General features: G+C 41.3%; 1 long non-coding RNA gene across 2 annotated transcripts; it reads right to left on the bottom strand.

Annotated features, from left to right (window-relative positions):
• Positions 1 to 195: 195 nt before the first annotated feature.
• Positions 196 to 15,168, bottom strand: LOC136790914 (uncharacterized). Of its 2 annotated transcripts, none has more exons than XR_010831770.1 (3): positions 12,758 to 15,168; positions 4,132 to 4,264; positions 196 to 2,463 (listed from the first exon to the last, which is right to left on the bottom strand). It is a non-coding gene; the product is annotated as an uncharacterized lncRNA (long non-coding RNA). The 2 variants fall into 2 exon arrangements; XR_010831769.1 differs by lacking the exon at positions 12,758 to 15,168 and adding an exon at positions 5,968 to 6,586.
• Positions 15,169 to 19,115: the final 3,947 nt, after the last annotated feature.

Here is a 19,115-nt window from a genome sequence, read left to right as displayed (position 1 = left end):
TTGGAAGGGAAGAAAGATAAAGGCTACAGTGCACACAATGGAGAGGACTGATTTCTGTCCCAGGAATAACCATGTGGATTGGCAGTGTTCGAAAAAGATTTATTTGAAAAATATATATATATATATAAATATAAGTACCTCCCCAAATTAAGTACCTGGAGAGATTTCGGAAGTTCCTACAGTAGTTCTGTGGCTATACAGCAGGATATTTAACTGTACAATAAACCAACATCGGGCTCACATACAGAAAATATTCTTGTCTGTTAGCAAGTCTTTAAACTAGCAAAACCAGGTTAAATCATAAGCAAAAGCATAATAAGACCATATAGAATCATAGTCTATCCCGAGTTGAAGGGCCTCACAAGGATCATTGAGTCCAACTCCTGGGTCCCCAAAGGACCACACAAAAAATCAGACCATGCATCTGAGAGCATTGTCCAAATGCTTCTTGAACTGCGGCAGGCTCGATGCTGTGATCATTGCCCTGGGGAGCCTGTCCCAGGGCCCGACCACCTTCTGGGTGCAGAATCTTTTTCTAACACCCAGCCTGACCCTCTCCTGTCTCAGCTCCATGCCATTCCCTCGGGTCCTGTCGCTGTCCCCAGAGAGCAGAGCTCAGCGCCTGCCCCTCCACTCCCCTTGTGAGGAAGCTGCAGGCCGCCATGAGGCCTCCCCTCAGCCTGCTCCAGGCTGAACAAACCAAGTGACTTCAACTGCTCCTCATACATCTTGCCCTCCAGACCATTCAACATCTCCATAGACATCTCTCTAACAGTTTTATATCTTTCTTACACTGTGGCGCCCCAAACTGCCCACAGTACTCGAGGTGAGACCACACCAGTGCATAGCAGAGCAGGACAATCCCTTCCCTCGACCAGCTAGCAATGCCATGCCTGATGCACCCCAGGGTACGGTTGGCCCTTTTGGCTGCCAGGGCACACTGCTGACTCATGTTCAGCTTGCTGTTGACCAAAACCCCAAGATCCGTTTACTGCAGGGCTGATCTCCAGCCTCTTGTTCTCCAGTCTATATGTATAGCTAGGGTTGCCCCTTCCTAGGTACAGAATCCAGCACTTGTTTTTTTAAATTTCATATTGCTAAGACTTACTGAAGTCTGAAGTAAGGTGTATCTATTTCTGAGTGTTTAACTACCAAAACAACACACCAAAGGAAGTGGTGGATTCTTTGTTGAGAAAATCTTGAAATAATTTTTTTTTTTTAAATCTTCAAACCAAAGCCATATCCATTTCTGAGATGTATAGTAATGGTGTTATCCAGGAGTTAAATACACAATTGGTGGTGCATAAATCTACCTGGGGATGATACATCTACCATTAAAATGGAGGGCTGAGATGGCTGGGTGGCGAAGTCATAGCCATATCACAAGACACAAGATTGAATGTAGGAAATTGGATTGCTACTAGTCTCACTATTTGCACGAGTCTGTCATGTAACCCCATGGAATAAATCCAAGGTTACACACAGAGATCTAAGCAGAACCAGGATGGGTGCTTGTAGCCAGGTAAGTCACTTTGATGCTGGAAAAGACAACACCCCGTGCATTTCTTACCCTCCAGCACTGTCCTCCCATCCTCATCCTCAGCCTCTGCATCCATCCCCGCCTTCCTGTCTGCAAAGACTTGGACACGAGATGTGATGGTGCCAAGCACCCAAAGGAAACAAAAGCAGCAGCTCCTGAAACAGCAGCTTTATCCCAGATGTGTAACTCCTGATAACTGGCAGATTGCTGCCACTCTTGACTTCATTTTTATCTTGCTCTTGGCTCCTTCCTCCTCACCCCAGCAGGCAAACTGGGCCAGAAGGCAGACTCTCTGACCACCCACCTGCCTAATTTATGCACACACCTCTGATTTAGACACTGCATCTTGAAGAGGTTTCCTTGATTCAGAAGAGCCTGGAATGGGGCCTAAGGCCTGGAATAGGGCCTAAGAAAGAAGCTGTGCTCCTCCTGTCTCCCACTCTCAAGGCTGTCCCAGGCAGAGCTAGGTGCCTTGTAATGAAGTAATGTGTGTGCCTCCTGATGCTTCAAGCACTTACTGAGGACATGAGCCTGCCAGAGCAAACTATGCCTCTTAAAGGGATGGCAGAAATCCTCTCACGCAGGTGTGACTAAGCATTTGGACGATCATCTTGCTCATCCCCTCATTCTGGGCCACTGCCTCTCTCTGGCACACGTTTCTTGTTCGCTTCAGCGAGCCTACCTATGGAGGAAGCATATCACAGGTAGGGTGTCTTTTTTATTTGCTGTAGCTTCAGCCTTGTTCCCTGATGAAAGGTCCCTATGCTACGAGCCAGGACAGTGTTAGGTGGGGTCCCGCCCTGTCCGGAAGAGCTTTGCCTCTTTGGCGTGGGGGTGGCTCTAGGCCCAGCAGATGGCACCAACACACAGCTTTTCACACTGAACTTGCGGTGCTTGCAGTCCTCGTGGTCATTTGGTCTTCCCTGCACGTGAAGAATACATGAAGAATAAAAGAATAAACAAAGCTATTTTTTTTCAGGTTTAGGCTTCTGAATTCCTGTGAGTAGGAATTGCAATTGATAGCCTTACAGACTCTGTGAAGGATACAGAACCAGACTGTTATTGTTACATACTATATTTACTCCATCTTGCTCTTACTATGCCATATATCCTTTTCAGCAGACAAAGGCAGGAGGGGTTCTTAGCTTCCAGCTGAGAAAGGTTTTGGTTTGATTTGATTTGATCTGCTTTAATTCAAAGTTGATTTCAGTGAAACTTTTCCCTCTGGTAGCACTTTGGGCATGCATCAAGTACTTACCTCCACCCTTTCAGATGCTTACCAGATGTGTGTTCTGGTGGCAAATGGATCACACTTTCCCACTGCACCAAGCATAGGTGGATGCACTGGGTTACCAATTCCTACCTTTACAAGCTGAGATATTCTCCTATCGCATCATACAGCTGCATGCACTGGTTTTCCGTTAGTACATTGCCAGGTGAGTATGAAAAGAATGGAAAATACTACAAACAGTGATGGGCTTTTTTACAAGAAACTGCCTCATGGATTGTTTAAAAAAAAAAAAAAAAAGTGTCCTGGCTACCAAACACAAATCTATTAACCTTTTTTTTCTTGGTTAATGAGAGCTGCCCCTGCATTCTTGACAACATCTAAACAACCAAAAACAACCAAATAGAAGAACGACTGCAAACACACTGATGTATCGGGATAACACTTGAGATCAACTTGGTTGTTCAGGCTCTTCGCTAGTTAGGTTTTGTTGACATTGGCAATTCTTACGGTTTCCTAGTTTAAAAAACATTCTTTTACAAACAAAGTCAAGACAAACTCTCAGACTCTCTCTAAACCACAGGAGCAGACTCCTGCATCTGTGCACAAACTGAGGGTAATGGCTTTGCATGTTCCTGCTGCTGTCTGCATGAACAGATTCAGTTGTGGGACTGGAGGGACACTAAGACCATAAAACACAATTTTAGTATTTTTTTAATCTCTTTTTGTACAGTGGCTTTCAGTTCTGCTTTCATTCAGGTTTACAAAGATGCTGTATTTCAGACTGAAATATTTCCTGTAATAATACTCTGTTAGACAATGCAATTAAGGACTCATATTCTACAGAAAAGTTGGAAAACTGAAGTCAGTGCACCATGAACAAAATCACTTGACAGTGACAGCAGAGGGCGCTTGCCCAAATATAGCATTTTCTTGGTGTTTTTTTGTTGGTTTTTGTTTGTTTGTTTTATGCCCACCAGAAGTGCCTCTGGGTTACCAACTGGCCTGCAAGTGGCACTTCACATGCAGTCACTACCTACCTGAGTAAGGAATTCTGCTGAAACCTGCCACTGATGTATTTTATCTAACTTCTATCTGTTTTACATGGAGGCATACTGTCAATTTCCTGTGGTGTGTTTTGGACCAAAAACTGTCAGAGTTACCTATGAACTTACCATTGGTTTACTCAAAAGAGGCCTAGATCTTTAAAACTGGAGTAAAGTGCCTCGCCACCACTACAGTTACTATCTTACATATGGTAGTTTTATCATGTCGCTTATCTGTCACTTTCACCAGGAGATTTCACAGTGCTCTGAAAAAACACCATTATCCCCACTATATATGTAGTGTTAGAAGAGCATACTTGAGGTAAGGTCAGATGTCTGTGGGCTTGTGGCAGGTGAGCGATCAGGCAGGAAGGAGAATGCCAAGACCTTGGGCCCATCTTGCAGCCAACAGCCAGGCTCGATTTGTCCTGGTCCAGCTTTCTGGTGTTCCTGAAGCATCAGAAGAGATAAGTAAAATAATTAGCAGAATCCAATGCATTTGTTAAAAGTGCCCAAAAGAGACGGTAAGCAGCCCTCCACTGGCACAGCTGGAGGCAGTATAATTTTTTTCATATTACTCAACAACACACCCCAGATTTGAGTTGCTGGATGCACTAGATAAGAAGGGAAGTTCTGGAGCAGATGGGCACTTTTTGCCAAAGCAGCATTTCTTCTGCTTTTTCTGATAAAGGAAGATATTTCCACATGTCCAATTATGACAGCAGGGAGCTTCAAGTCAGACAGCCTGGGTGTAGGGGGAACATCTTAAAATGCCACTCTCCCAAAGCACTATAGCGCCTAAGAAACACCAGCCACCTTGTTAGGAAGTTGCACATTGAACAGTCAGTGTTGATACAATGGATTATAAGGTGAATTACAGTGCAACCAGGCTGTATTAGCAAGATGCCATCAAACTGCATGCAGAGTGTAAACTGATGGATGGAAAAGTAAATTCCTTATTTGACATTCCAGAAACACATAACCTAATCCAAGGGTTCAAGAACCACAATGAAATAAAAAGAAAGACAGCTGGTAGTTTGTCATGATATCTCGTTGTAGACTTAGAGGCATTAATTACATATGGGGAATATTAATGACAGTTTAAAGTGGAATGTAGCTAATCATTATGATATGATATCCAAGCAGAATGCTGGTGAAGCCATGTAATATTTTTCCTCCGGGCAAAAAGAAAACTCAGCAAATCTATGTGGAATACTATCAGCTTGTACTGGCCCAAAGGTCTAGGCTGACTTCTTTGCCTCATGAGAGCAGAATTCAACCACAATTAGAAGACATTTCTTACAGATTTGGCTAAGCCTGTTAGTCTTGCTGAGATCCAGAAAACACAGGAGATGGCTTAAAAACCTTGAGAACACCTTAAAAATAATAATATTTGAATTATTTGATTTGTCTTCCAGTTTTTAAGCCCCTTGATTTTAGGTTTCCAGTCTGGACCCAACAATGTTGAGGCTAAAATCTTTTCAAAAAACACCCAGACTCTGGTAGAGTTGGGGTGGTTGGAAAAGTAGCGCATTTGGAGAGTTGCAGAGTAGTAGGGCAAACTCCGTCTCCTGTACAAACAGCAATGTGCTTCACAGTGGAGATAAACCCGTCTGCCACAATGGGTTAGCTGCTTGCAGCCAGAGACAAAAGCAGAAAGATACAACTGTGAGATGGTGAATGGCCAGTAGAAGATACTAATTGCTCCTTACAGTGGTTCAACAGTCCACAGTATTTAAACCAAATGAGAATCAGGATTAAACATTTCAAAAGGCCTTGGAAGGTCTAAGCTTATCACTAAGAGCAGTCCTGCAGAAAAACTGTAGTTTTCACTTGGTGTCACTGAAAGGTTATGCCACGTCCTGTGAAAAGACCACGAGAGTGTTTTGAGAAGATGCTGAATGAAGTCTCAGCAGGTGCTCCCCTCTTTATCTGGGAGTTGCATTTAAGCTGAGCACCAAACTCCCAGGTTCTGCCTGAGCTGTGCTACAGTCATGCCCTGCCTGGCCTTGTACCTTGCTGATCCAGATGCTCACCCTAATCCATAGACTGATTTCTTGATGTGACTTCAGACCTTCCTCATCTCTATGAACATGTCTGGCCATCACTGAACTGTCTGACCTAGTTACTGCCACCAACCCTGCTCTGCTCACCTCAGTTAGGTGCTGTCTGGTCATGTCCTTGTCTGTGAGGTCCCTTCTTGTCCACCTTGTTATGCTAAGCATCCCACTCCCCTTCCATTGCAGATTGTTGTCATACTAATATTATCTTCTCCTCTTGAGAATTCTTCTTCCTCTTAGGTCTCTGACAAATCCACACTTGCTCTAGAATAAGCATTACAGGAGTATAGTTGTGAGTAGTGTAAGAACCTCCTTATGTGCAATAACCAAGGAGAAGCTCTAAAGAAAAAGCTCTGCAGGATTTGGGCTGTTGCAGGCTGTAAGTAACAGGAAACGTAAGCCTTTCTGCTTTCTAAATCGATTTCACTCAGATACAGCATGGTTTAATTTCCAGTGTGCATCCATCAGTTTGATTTCTTCTCATGTTTTGGAGTCCCTGGGTAGCTGTAATTCACCCCTTGGCTTGCCCTCTGACATGGTGAGGACAGCAGCATATAATCAATGGCAGGCTTGCTACTATTAATCTTGTTCAGTAAGGGCCTGATCTTCTTTCTGCGAAAAGCAAGAGGACGGTTCATGCCGACGTCAGTGTAGGAAGGACGGTGCCCCAAACATTAATGGCTTCAGCAGCAGGTGTTCCAGGAAACCCACATCAATCTTCCCTTTTGTTGAGATTAAGACTTTTGCCACCCTTTGCTGGGCTGGAAATCAAATACCCGTGCAACCTGACTCTCCAACATTAGGTGTGAGAGGTGTTGCATGCAAAGCTCTCCATTCATTTTAATTGAAAGAAAAATGAACAACTAGCCCTCTTGAAAGATGAACACCTTTGAAAGTGATCACAGTTACCTACAGCTCTTATATTTAATGATATTTCAAGACTGGAAATAAGAAACACCATGAGAAAGCTGAATTTCCTATTTTCCAATGGCAAAAATCTCCCTTTCTTAGTTTCTTAGGCATGAAACCATTTAAAGATGTGTTTTGGGGGACAAAGAAATGACTTGATTTTCTCAACCTGAGTCTTGGATTACAGCAATTTGGAAGTACAGGAGTCCTCATTTTAGATTCTCTGTCCGCCAAGACTTTGAACTACCTTTACTGGGTCTGGATGTAAGTCTTTGTGCTATTGTGTCATAGTTATTTTTTTAACAACAGCTGTTCAAAGCTATTCAGAGGCCTGGAATGCTGCAGTACTTCCTGAGAAGGTAGATTAAGCTCATCATACAGGGATATTGGTCTGCAAGTCTTAATTTTTATTGCATAAAACTCATGTGAATCCTTCCGGGCACGCCCTGGTACAGAAGATACCCATGGAATCAGTTAAATGTAGATCAGCTAGTTAGGAGCTCAAGAAATATGCAAGTTATGTCATTACACAGCAAAACATGCCATTTATTGCAAAGCTGTAGAGTTCTAAACATTTAGGGGAATATATGTATATATTTATACATATCTTAATCATCTACGGTTTTGGGTTTCCAGTTTTTGTAGGCTTGTATCATTTATATAATAATAATGAAGAATGCAGAACATGTATGCCTACAGAAGTTTATGTACACAAACAGGCACTTATATAGTAAATATTTTAATTTGCTGTATAGATTGAAACAGAAAGAAAGAAAAGTATGGACTCTGAAGACTACTTTTACTCCTTTAATATGATATATGATTGTTGAGGTTTGATTAACTGGAAGGAATGAAGCAGACAGGTGAACTGTATGTCATAAAAATATTTTTCATATCACATTGCCTTTTGAAAACAAATCTATTTAAGATTTTGATATGATTTATGCCTGGTTGACAGGATCAATTTTTAATTTCAAGGTAGTGAGAGGTGTGAGTGACTGCAGAGACATAGTAATTTGCTTACAGTTGGGCACAATGCCCACATGTGAAGAAGCTGCCAGGTTTACTTTTATTCCCAAGGAGTATTTAAGTAATGATCACTTTACTGTTCTGCCCCTAGATCCTGCATTGCCCCAGAGAGACTCTGGTTGCCCTCCTCCACTGGGAGAGGGCTCATCCAGCACCAGGTTTGTAGGCAGGAAGGTGTCTGAGAGGGGAAAAGGCCCAGGCTGCACTGAGATGCTCTGTGTCAGGGATGTGGTGAGCTGAACCCCCAGATGTCTTCTGATGACTTTTGTTCAGATGCTAAAATGGGAGTTTGCTCCGGTTAATTAAGTGTTTTGGAGGCACCAAGATATTAGTTCAGGTCATGTTTTGGGAAAGAGATGAGATGGTAAATATCCAGTTGTGTTTCATGTCTCCCCAGGATGCTGAGGTCCCCAGCAGCACCGACAGGGCTCCCAGGGCAGCCTGTCAGGGTCAGACACTGCAGTTTGGGGATGCACAGGCACAAGCATTATTTTTCAGTTGTTTTTTTCTGTATGTCAGCAGTTGTGACCTCTTCATGCTGTAACCAACTCTCGTGATGGGTGTCATAGAGACTGTTAGTCTGGGCTGCTTCTGTTTTTTCCTTCCAGCACTGGCCCATGCCAAGACCTTGGGGAAAGGTGCAAGAAATGCTGGCAGTTGTTGATGGCAAGGACAGCCTCTTCATCAGTGCTATTTAGTAGCAGCTGCATTGCAGGAGGATTGAAGTTCCTTCCCAATTCTGGAGAAGTTATGATTATTCCAGCAGCGTATTTCATAAAGAGATGTGCAAGGGCTTCATATAGTGCTGAGATCATGATCTGAATGATCCGAGTTAATTAATTCTCTGGTTATGACTATTTGGCCTAGAAGTCACAAAATCAGCATTCCGGATTCCAAAAAGCAGTGTTGCTCAGGCTGCTCCAATTAGAGATGAGCATGCCGTGAAGTCTTGTTTTGGACCCACTTCCCTTGTACTCCATGAGATTTTGAGGGGTATTAAAAATTGGTGTTTGCATTTGAGCCACTCTTTCACTTAATTTCACTGTGGAGCACTCTTTTAGATAGGGGTGTTTATCGCTGTTTGTTTTTCACCCTTTTCCTCTCTTGCCCCGTACTGACACTTGTCATGCTCCTAATACCTCACAAATATACTCACTAGGTAACAGAGAAACAATGCAGACTCTTGCCAGTTGTCAATCATATGATCAAAGAGCACAGCACTGTATGTCCCAGGTCAGTGATGAATTTATATCCAGTCTTGTCTAGCACTTTCTTACTCTGGATAGTAAAGAGAGTATTTAGATGTGGAAAACTGGACCCGAGAGTCTTTGTCACAAATTTATGAGCCTAAATTATTCACAGATTGCAGAGATTATCACTTTTTTTCCCTGAGCCAGGTAGGAGAAATAATGTCACCTTCACCACCTCATCCTGCATGTGACTTCAGTTGATCTTGACCCACAGCCAAGATGCTGGCTTTATGATTCAAGCTATGGCATGCTAAAGATGGGAACAAAAATGTAAGACTTCAGATTACACTTTGGCAAGGCCTGTAAAATTCAACACTAACCCCCTTTAAATCCTTTTTGCTAAAGCTTCATTTTTTTAAAGCTTAACAATTATTTGATCGTCAGAATGAGTTGCTTTGTAACTGAGCATAAGTCAGGTCACAATGAGGCAAATAGCTTTTCTTTCATGTTCTTTGTTTCTAATTTAAGCTTTAGCTTTAAATGATTCTTTTACTCAGCTGGACTGAAGACTTGCTCTACTTTCCTCTTTAGGAAAAAGGCATCCCGCTACTTGACAACTCCTGCTTGTAGTGAGCTGAGAGCTCCATTACAAGCTATTGTCTGGTGACCTTGGCTTTAATGTATTTCCAGTAGGTAGGATGGATAGGATGCGAACAGTGCTCCTTTGTTTTGCAAAAGATTTAGCTCAGAGGTTCAGGAACACAAATATCTGTGGCAAGGAAAGATTCTCTTTTTGGTATAAAGTAATTTTTGCAGTGTTATAACTGTGTCCATGAGCTCATGTCTATGGCACTTCTATAAAGCAGCTTAGGCTAACATATGCTTGGCTCACTGTGCTGTTAACGTTGCTCCTAACAGCTTTCCCTCTGTCCTTTCCCCTCTGCTCTGGTCATCTCCCATGCTTTGACATTTCCATTCCAAGTCCCGTTCCTCCAACACTAGCTCAAGCTCGCTCTCTGCAGCTCTCCCCAAAACCCCTAGTCTCACTGTCGCCCAGCCTTCAATAGTATCGGTTCGTGTTCAACATTGGATGGACAAAGTTTTAGCATGTCTTTTATCCACGACAAGTGCTCGGTGTACTAGCAATGCTAACATATCAGCTTTTTACTTTTCCAGTAACTGCATCACATATCTATGTGTAAGGTACACCTCATCTGTTTCCTCTTGCTAGACATGAATGTTTTATAGCTTTGTGCAGAAATTTTTCAGCAATAAAAATAGAAACACTGATGTCAGTTCTTGATAAGTAACTCATATCAAATCACATCCCACTGGTAATCTGGCATAGCTCTTTCTTACAAAAGTATTATGTGAATGGATGTCCAAAATAACATTTGATGTTATTAGGAGTACCAAGGTCTCATCTGTAATAACAATAACTGCTGAAAATCCTGCAGGAATAAAACAGATGATGGTACTTATATAAGAAAACTCATGAGTTTCTTTTTTATTTCCTTGTGTAACACGACTTATTGAGATTATTCAAACCTCATAATTAAATCATTAAAAACAATCCTTTGTGAAGGTTTTCAGGTCTTTTCTCTAGTTATAAAAATATATATAAAAGGTATTTCACAAATACTGAGATGAAGTAAAAATTGCATTAGTCACCTTCTTTCATAGTTCCTCCTTAAGTTTTCCCTGAAACCGTTATATCTGCCACTTATAAATCAAAATTTACCACCATGTTTCCAGGTATGTTAGCACAGAAGATTTAACTGAGACATTAGAAAAATGGTGGGAGCGTGAGGGCAATGAAGCAATGCAATACATCTTCAAGAAGGGCATACATTCTTCACCATTGGAGGATTTTATGGTCAGTTTAGAAAGAAAATAATAGGAATAATACTAGGGTAGGTGATCTTGCTTTAGCATAGGAGATGCAGGAAATCATCCTTTAAGATTTTTTTCAAGTCTATTTTCTTACAATTTTATTTTGTAGCATTTCCTGTCATGAGTATGTTATAGGAGTAATAAAGTATTGCTGGACAGGAGCTGTCAGTTACCATTGAAATCTCTCTAGGTACTAGAGAAAAAGTGCCAAAAATATGAAAAGACTGTAAATAGTTACTAGTGTAGCTGACTTGTTTGAAATGAAATGAAATCCAGCCCAAGAAAACTGAAATATAATTCTGAGGAGACCTCTAGAAACTAATTGGTGCTTTTTTAAGCAGTCACTGGAATATGTGTACACATATATAGGGATTTTTATTTGGACCAGGTGTAAGGATGTAATTACATGAACATAGGTCTTGTGAGACACCTTTCATACCAATTTGGGTCTCAGATCATAGGCTGGAGAAATGAATATTCACATAATTGTGGTTCCTTGCTCAAAATACATTCAGGCCCTGCTCTACTCAGCTGTGTGATACATGTAAGAGAAGGCTTTCTTAAGCCTGGCTTGGCTCTGACTACTTAAGGATGGTTGGGAATCAGTCTGGGATGAAGGCTTAGTTATTTAGGGAAGGTATTGCTAGGCTGCAGCTAAGAAAGCAACTTGATCTTACTTGAATTGGACAATTTAATTTCCATCATTGGGTTCTGCAAATGACAATGTACCGACAATGAAGGAGTCTGCTGCTCAGAAATTACTAAGCAAACCTTGGTGGAGAGGTAAAATGCAATATACCTGTGTGGTTCACAGTTATCTTAACTGAGTACTTGTAAGATTTCCTAGAACAGGGAAAAACTACACTTTTTTTTTGCCAGCTTACTATTGTTTTGGCTTCGCTACCAGTTTCTGGAATAAAGTTTCCATCTGGAAGAACTATTCAGTGTCCACCACAGCCTCTAGCCTGAACTGTCACTTCCAATTTTTACCATGTTGCAAGTCCTGCACTAAAACTGCTAAGCAAAGAAAGCAATTTATGTTCACACCAGGGCAGAGGACATGAACTTTCCTTCACGTACCATTACATCTGTTACAGCTGTGACAGCTGCTCACACTGTGGTTCTGCATTAAATACAAGACAGAGGGCACCATCCTGCAAACATTTGCTCTAGTCAGCATAGTTGTTCCTATAGAGAGTCATTAAAGCTGATTTTGCACAGGATTGTCTGCAATAAAGTAACTGTTACATGAGGCAACCAGATGGAAGAGCGCCCAAGAGGACCCATCCCACGGGTTTTCTGCAGCTCTCTACAGCGTTCACAGAAGCAACTGCTGTGATAAGTCACTGCATACATTTTGCAGGTGCTGGTGGGAATTCGATTCTCTGTGGCAGACAGAGTAATTTTTGGAAGCTTTTCCTGTGATTTTTTTTTTCTTCTTTCATAAAGGGCAAAGAAATCGATAGGCAGAGATTAAGCACAGAATTATTTCTAATCAGACAGTCTCTATGTATTAGATTTCTGTATACAAATTCATAAGCAATGATGACAGTTCAAGGGGTTTCCTAGAATTTCAGTAACCTTTCTGTCTGGATCGACTGTGTATGCCCGTGGAGACATGAGTATACTCGCTGTAACACCAGCATGGCCATTCTCCGGTAACTCTGTCCGTGGTTTCACCCGTCTAGCCTTTAGAGGTATCCAGAAATCCTAGAGAAATATATCAAGCTCTCAGACGCTCTCTGGGCAAAAATACTAGAGCAGATAAGTTGTGTCAAAGAAAGCACAGATATACGAGAAACTCAATTGTTCAGAAATACTTATTAAAATGTCTTGCACCTCAATAATGCAGGTGTAATTACCTTGTAAAGAGAAAGCAAAGCAGAGCACCTCAGAAAGAAGGGTAACCTCCTGGAGGCCTGCTGTCCTCGTGGCTTTGTGTGAGGCACCAAGCTGTACCACACAGATAAAGCTTTGTTTGAGGAGAGTGGGGTGGGGGAAACTAGCAGGCCCACGGGTGAGCTATGGTGGCAGCTGAGGCCAGTGCATTCCTTTTCAATTGAATTTTCCTGGCATGCAGCTTCTAATGCATTCTCCTCTAGAACTGCAAGAAAAATCAAAGTGGTTTTAATAACTTCCAATATGAATTCCAAAAAAAGAGAGAGAGAGAGAGAGAGAAGGCATTACCATGCCATTCCATTGCTTTATTGGCTTAGGAAAAGAAAGAAAGAAGAATTTCTTTTGATCCCACACAAGAAGAATCATGTCTGTTTCTCATTTTGAACTCAAAACCCATGCAAAAGGAAAAGGAAACCAAACTTACCTTATCTCTGACCAAGCATATGCAGAGTCACGCACACAATGCCTGATTTTACTAGGAAATTCTTCCCTCTGATCCCCTCCCATACAGAGAAGAGCAGAGGCTGTCCTGACTTAATTCTGAGTCACTTCAGTAATGATGTGCGTTTATCTTAACAAAAAGTTTGGTATGACCATTGTATCCTCTGGGTGTAATGCCTTAGTAAATTATACATTGATTCCATCTCTTGAGACTCTGACCACTGAGCTTCTCTTTATCCCGAGTTCTTGTAAATGTCAACCTTTACTGTAGCTGGTCTCAACAGCCTGCAGCCAGCATCTCAAAAAAAACTACTAACACTTTTCTGTCAGGATAAGCATGAAGGTATGTGTTTATATGCAAGAGTGTGTGAGAGAGGGAAAGTAAGAGAGGAGTAAGACAGAAAGAGAAATGCTGGGAGAGTGGGAAAGTCTGCTGTCTATCCTTTCTCTGTGGCCTCTGTTTATTTGCTGAATTATTTTGAGTAAAACCCATTTTGTCTTATTGTAAAGAGAGCACCTAGGTAAAAGGAGACTATTTAAGGAAGTACAAGGACTTTCTGTAAGGACACAGTATGCGTGTGAAGTTCTCGCTAGTCCCTTTATTGAATTCTTGTCTAGGCGTTATTTAAGCTGTTTCCATATGGCACGGGTCTTTTAGAAAAACAAAAAAACAACAACAAAAAAACACAACACCCACTCAGATTCCACATTAAAAAGCCTATCAGATTTCTTTGGCATTGTCTGATTTACAAATCCCTCATGGCTTTAAGCCAATAGGTTTGTCTGCCCTGTCCATCTAAAAATAGGTGCTCCTCTCAGGTTTTGCTAATATTTTACCTGGAACTGAAGTCAGGTTGCCAGAGCTAGAGTTACCCAGTTCTCTCTCTAGTCTTTTTACGGATTGAATCATTTATTTCACTTCGTGTCTTTTCCAGGTTTTGAAATTTACAGAAATTAAGCATTCATATGGGTATGTTTAGAAATGTTAGGGTTGCGAGAATAATTGTTTGATATCACCTCTTTTGTAAGAGCTTTGGCTTCTTTTCTTCATTATTAGAATTAGAGCTGATGAGTTCAAAGTCTCCTATTGTTGTTATCTTCCTGTGCCAGTGCCATGCTGTGCTGTTGTCCTCCTCACAGCAGCAAAAAATCTTTTCCTATTTCCCAGCGCCTGTGTAATGTAAGCGTTCCCATCCTTTTTCTCCCTTTCCCTTTTTCTGATGTAAGTGGATGGTACTGTAATTGCAGGGCAGAGCTCTGGGGAACTGATGGCACCTAAGCTGGGCTGGGACAGGAGAGAGGTGGCAGTCTAAGCTGGAGGCAAACCTCCGTGCAGGAGGTTCCTCCTTGCATCATCCTTGCTCCCAGGCGTTACAGAGAAGAGGGGAGTAATTTGTTACTAATCTTCTTTCTCACGCTAGCTTAGCCACTGTGTGTGGCAGATAGTGGGGAGGGGACGTAGCCAACCATCGCCTGTCTGCTTCTTACTCACCAGCTCCAAGTTCACCCCGTTAAAGTCTGCTGTCTGAATTCATGGACACAACTGCCTGTGCTGAGTGGAGAAGGTTTCTCATTTATCTGTGCAGATATTCAGCATGAATTAGACAGCAAGAGAAGTGTCTAGTTTACATAAGTGCCAAAGTTGCAGTGCTTATTCAAACCTTATCAGAGCCTCTTGATGGGAATTACCATGAAACCTCTCATGGAATAGTTGATCTTGTATTTTGGCATGGTGCGTGCTTTTGGCTTCTAGCAGGGAGGCCAGAAATAGCTATCCTTCCTCCAGAGCTCAGGCTATGGCCAGCAGTGGGGAATACAGAGATAAAAGAAAATTAAAGACCTTTAAAACGGAATGTAAGAATGCCAAGGGGTATTTTGAATCTATTCCTATTTAATCTGACTTCAGACATATTGCCTCTGATTACTCCATTTCTAAGAGTACAGTGGCTACTATGCAAGTAGCAGCCCTTGCCTAGAGCTGCCCAGAGAGCAAGTGCCTCCTGCCTTGCAATTCCAGGGATAGTATGAAGACTGCCATCATGCCATCACCTTGACATCATCAGGAACAGCAACTGCTTGTTTTCCTTCTGATATATTACTCTGAAGCAACATAAATGTCAACTTGCTGTCTACACATCTTACTCCAAGAGACAACAGTATTGCTCTGAACCTCTAGCTTGGTTTACTTATTTCTTGTGCCACTTACCTTTTCACACTGCTAGGATGATAGAAACTTTCCATACGTTCTTACCTCTTGCTTCCAGTCAGTTTCACCTTGCTTGTGCTGGTCCTGACCATCAGCAGAAGACTGTATTTATTTGCCTCTAAGGAATATTCATTTTTGAAAATTACAGTCAATTCCATCTCAGAGAGGATACAGTAAACTAAGTTGTTTTTTCTCAGACCTCTTTTAAAAAATGCCGTGTTACCCCCCTCACTGTAATGGGTATCTTGAAAATCCATTTGATTTTATGGAAAATGGCTTAGGAAAAAAAAAGGTGAGAACTAGTTTCTGTATTAAACTTCAGAAAGAAAAACAGCCCAAGGCTCAGCTTGAATGACGGGATTCTCCTTGGCAGGAGAATATATTAAATCACTGAAATTAAATAGGAAACTTTGAATGCTCCGGCAAATACTTGTTATATTGTTGTAATGCCTCTCATAATTTTGTAAAGGAAATGTTCTTTTTACAGAAAGATGTGTTCGATCCAGCATTGTTACCTTAGTTTGAAATTGTGTAAATAATTGCACATGATAAATGCAGTTAACTTTAAAGAGTGCGCTTTGATTCAAAAATATTTTTAAAATTAATTCTTAAGAAGGCATAATCTGTCTTCTAGCTTTGAAAGTATATCTGTCTTCTTTAAAAAAAAAAAGCTGCCTGGAATGGTAGAAATAGATTCAAGACTATTCCCAGGAGAGTTTAGAAACATAAGTTAGAGGTGAACCACCACATATTCAAGGATGTATATACCCTGTTGTGGCTGCAGTTTTAAGAAAACTAATTCAAGGGCTGATTGTGGTAGTCACAATATCATGGAGCTCTGTACAGCCTGCAAAGCCCATTCAAATATCTATTCAACCTCTTGTGTGGGTTTTGCAGCCTGTGTTGTGTTCCTGGCTACCACAGCAAAGCCTGCTAATGCTAGCAGGACCCATTCTTGCAAGCCAAGTTCATACACTTATATGTTTGCTAGAGACTGATATTATACATAGGTCTCTTTTTTAATAAATTGACTTCTTCAGCATTTCTTGGAGTGCAGTTTTCATGTACTTATCTGTAATGTATATGCACATGAAAACTTTCATTCACTATACATAAAAGAAAGATATTAAGGCTTCCAGGAATTACGCAGAAGGTAGGAATTGTTGTTTGTCATTGTCCCCTTAAAAGGAAATGATAAATTAAAGGAAAAAATAGTACACTCTTGAAACACTCCCAGTGTACAGTTAAAAGAAGTTTAAGTAATAGCAAAATATTCAGTTGTAGATGGCCACATTATACTATACATTACATTACGCTGTATTATATTTTGCTGTTCTACTGTTATATTTTGTCTGAGTTGTTTTTCTCTTCACCCTGTAACTGGGGTGTTCACTTTTCTGTTCACTTTTGGTTTGCAATTACTGATTACGGTGCAATTGCTCAAAGTCAAGCAAATATGGGGAACCATGACCTTAACACATTGCAAGAGACTTCATTTTTTATGCCTTTTTTTTTTTCTGATAACATGGAGGCTGTGTTTAATAAAATAATTTAGTAAGTATAGTTTTATCATAATGTTTCAAAGTAACTGCAAACCTCTGACAGCTGCAGCTGTTTTCAGGCCCTGTAATGAAATGGAAGATGAGTCAGACTGACTCTGTGCCAAGGGATACTGCCAGTGCAATACAACCTCCGTGATACCTCCAGTGAGGAAAGCAATGTCAGTGAAGAGGAGGTGTCTAGAAAGGTTGAGCCAAAATATGCCTCAGTGACAGATCTCAAGAAAGGAGCTACATCCCCTAGAAGGGATGTTGGTAGATTTAAACCTCTTAATCTGGGTTTGACACTGTCAGCCTCATCAGTCAAGTAGCTTCTGCTAATGATCAGACTGTATCTGCCACACAGTGCTCACTGTGGAATGTACTCCGAGACGTGCACCTCTGCTGGTCGCAGGAACAAGGAGGCTGAAGGGCCCCCTGACTTAAAGATGTGTCCTCCTGTGCCTTCTTCCAGAAACTTCACTGGGTATAACAGTGTGAAAGAGAAATGTGGATAGATTTGGAAAGTAAGGCAAATGAACAGGATTAAAGTGGTGGACTGGGCACAGAGTATAGAGGATTCCAAGATGGAGATTTTTAACTTTTAAAAAAAGCAGAGGAAGGAAACTGTAAAAAATGACCGTGATGGGTTCCATCAATAACAGAACAGCATGTAGCAAATTAAATCTGGGAAATTCTAAACCCACAACTCCATAATATTTGCTAAGTAGAAAATCTAAAACTATACATTTTTTGAAAAAATATTGCTCAGTTCTCAGCATTATGAGATTTTATCAAATGGGATGTGTGACCTGTTAAACAACTCAGTACGTGTAATCTGAGAAATATATGCAACTGTCCAAAGGGCATCCCAGATGGGAATTCCTATAATTTTAGATATTAAGTTGATATTAAAGGAGAGAGAAGGCACATTTTGTTCCCCCAGTCACCTCCACCAAGCACACTTTGCTCTTTGATGTACTCTTGCTTGCTGAGTAAGTAAAATTGTAACTTGGTGGGAGACTTCTGTCCCCTGGTAGCACCCTTTACTAAGTAGCAACAAAATGAAAGGCTAGTTTTATTTACAGGGGACCTTTCCTCAGTAAGTTAGTCAGTTTTTCCATGCAAAAGGCTAAGGGCAGGAAGGGCAATTTAGTGTCTAAGACAGGATTAGAAACTCCCTGTATGAGAATGCAGAACTTGCATCATATCACATTCAGTCTGCAGTGTTTGCTAGCATGAGATCCTACAGAGAGAGGGTTAAAATCCTGCCTAAGTCAGTCTCTTACCAAACATGGGCAGTTGGATATTCCTTTACGTCTTGAAACCTGACGGCTGATATACCCTGGGGGTCTTAGCTTGTGGATGAGACTATTTTGACTTCTAGGGAAATGGGCAGCTTCAGGGCCAGCTGGAATTATTCTGACAGAAACCTTTCTGTCTGTGCAAGGATCAAAAGCTGGATACCTCCTCCCTGCTCTCTGCAAGTGCTAGGACATGACACCCTTGCCTAGAGGGTAATACTTTTCTTTAGGGAATGATGGATTTTTACGTTTTCCCAGAGGTCTCCGCATTCATCCCCACCCAGCAACCGTGCCCAAGGACACTAAGCTCTGTGGGAGAAGTACTTGGGGCGCAGCATGGTTTTGTGCAGATAGGATTGCACACCAGAACATCATGAAAGAGTGTGGTTAATCTAAAGTATTGCTTGGCCTCATTGTGACCTACACTACAACTTTCAGTTATTCAGTTGTTCACATCATCTTCAGACTAAATATCCCTTTCTGCTTTAGTCTCACCTAACAACCCTGAATCAGCCCACTCTGGTACTTTGCATCATTTTGAATCTCTTCACTGCCTCCTCCTTCTTCACCATGGCAAATTACATTTCGTGTTCTTACCCTCTGAGCTGTGAAAGTGCCATAATCCAATGTTAAACTTCTTTCTCTGTATCTCTTTCGTCCAACCTATCACAACATGCAAACATTTTCTTTCACTACTCCTTTTTCTGAGGCTTCTTGGAGAAACAGAATTACCTGTTAGTTGTATAACTCTGTCTTCTTCGTGCTCAAATTCTTCCTTAAATTCTTATTGTCCTGATATCACTAATTCCTCTATGTGTGTGACACTAGCTAT

The sequence above is a fragment of the Anser cygnoides genome, chromosome 1 (assembly GCF_040182565.1).
Source record: "Anser cygnoides isolate HZ-2024a breed goose chromosome 1, Taihu_goose_T2T_genome, whole genome shotgun sequence".
In the NCBI taxonomy this organism is placed as follows: Eukaryota; Metazoa; Chordata; class Aves; order Anseriformes; family Anatidae; genus Anser; species Anser cygnoides.
This window is presented reverse-complemented; position numbering and strand designations above follow the sequence as displayed.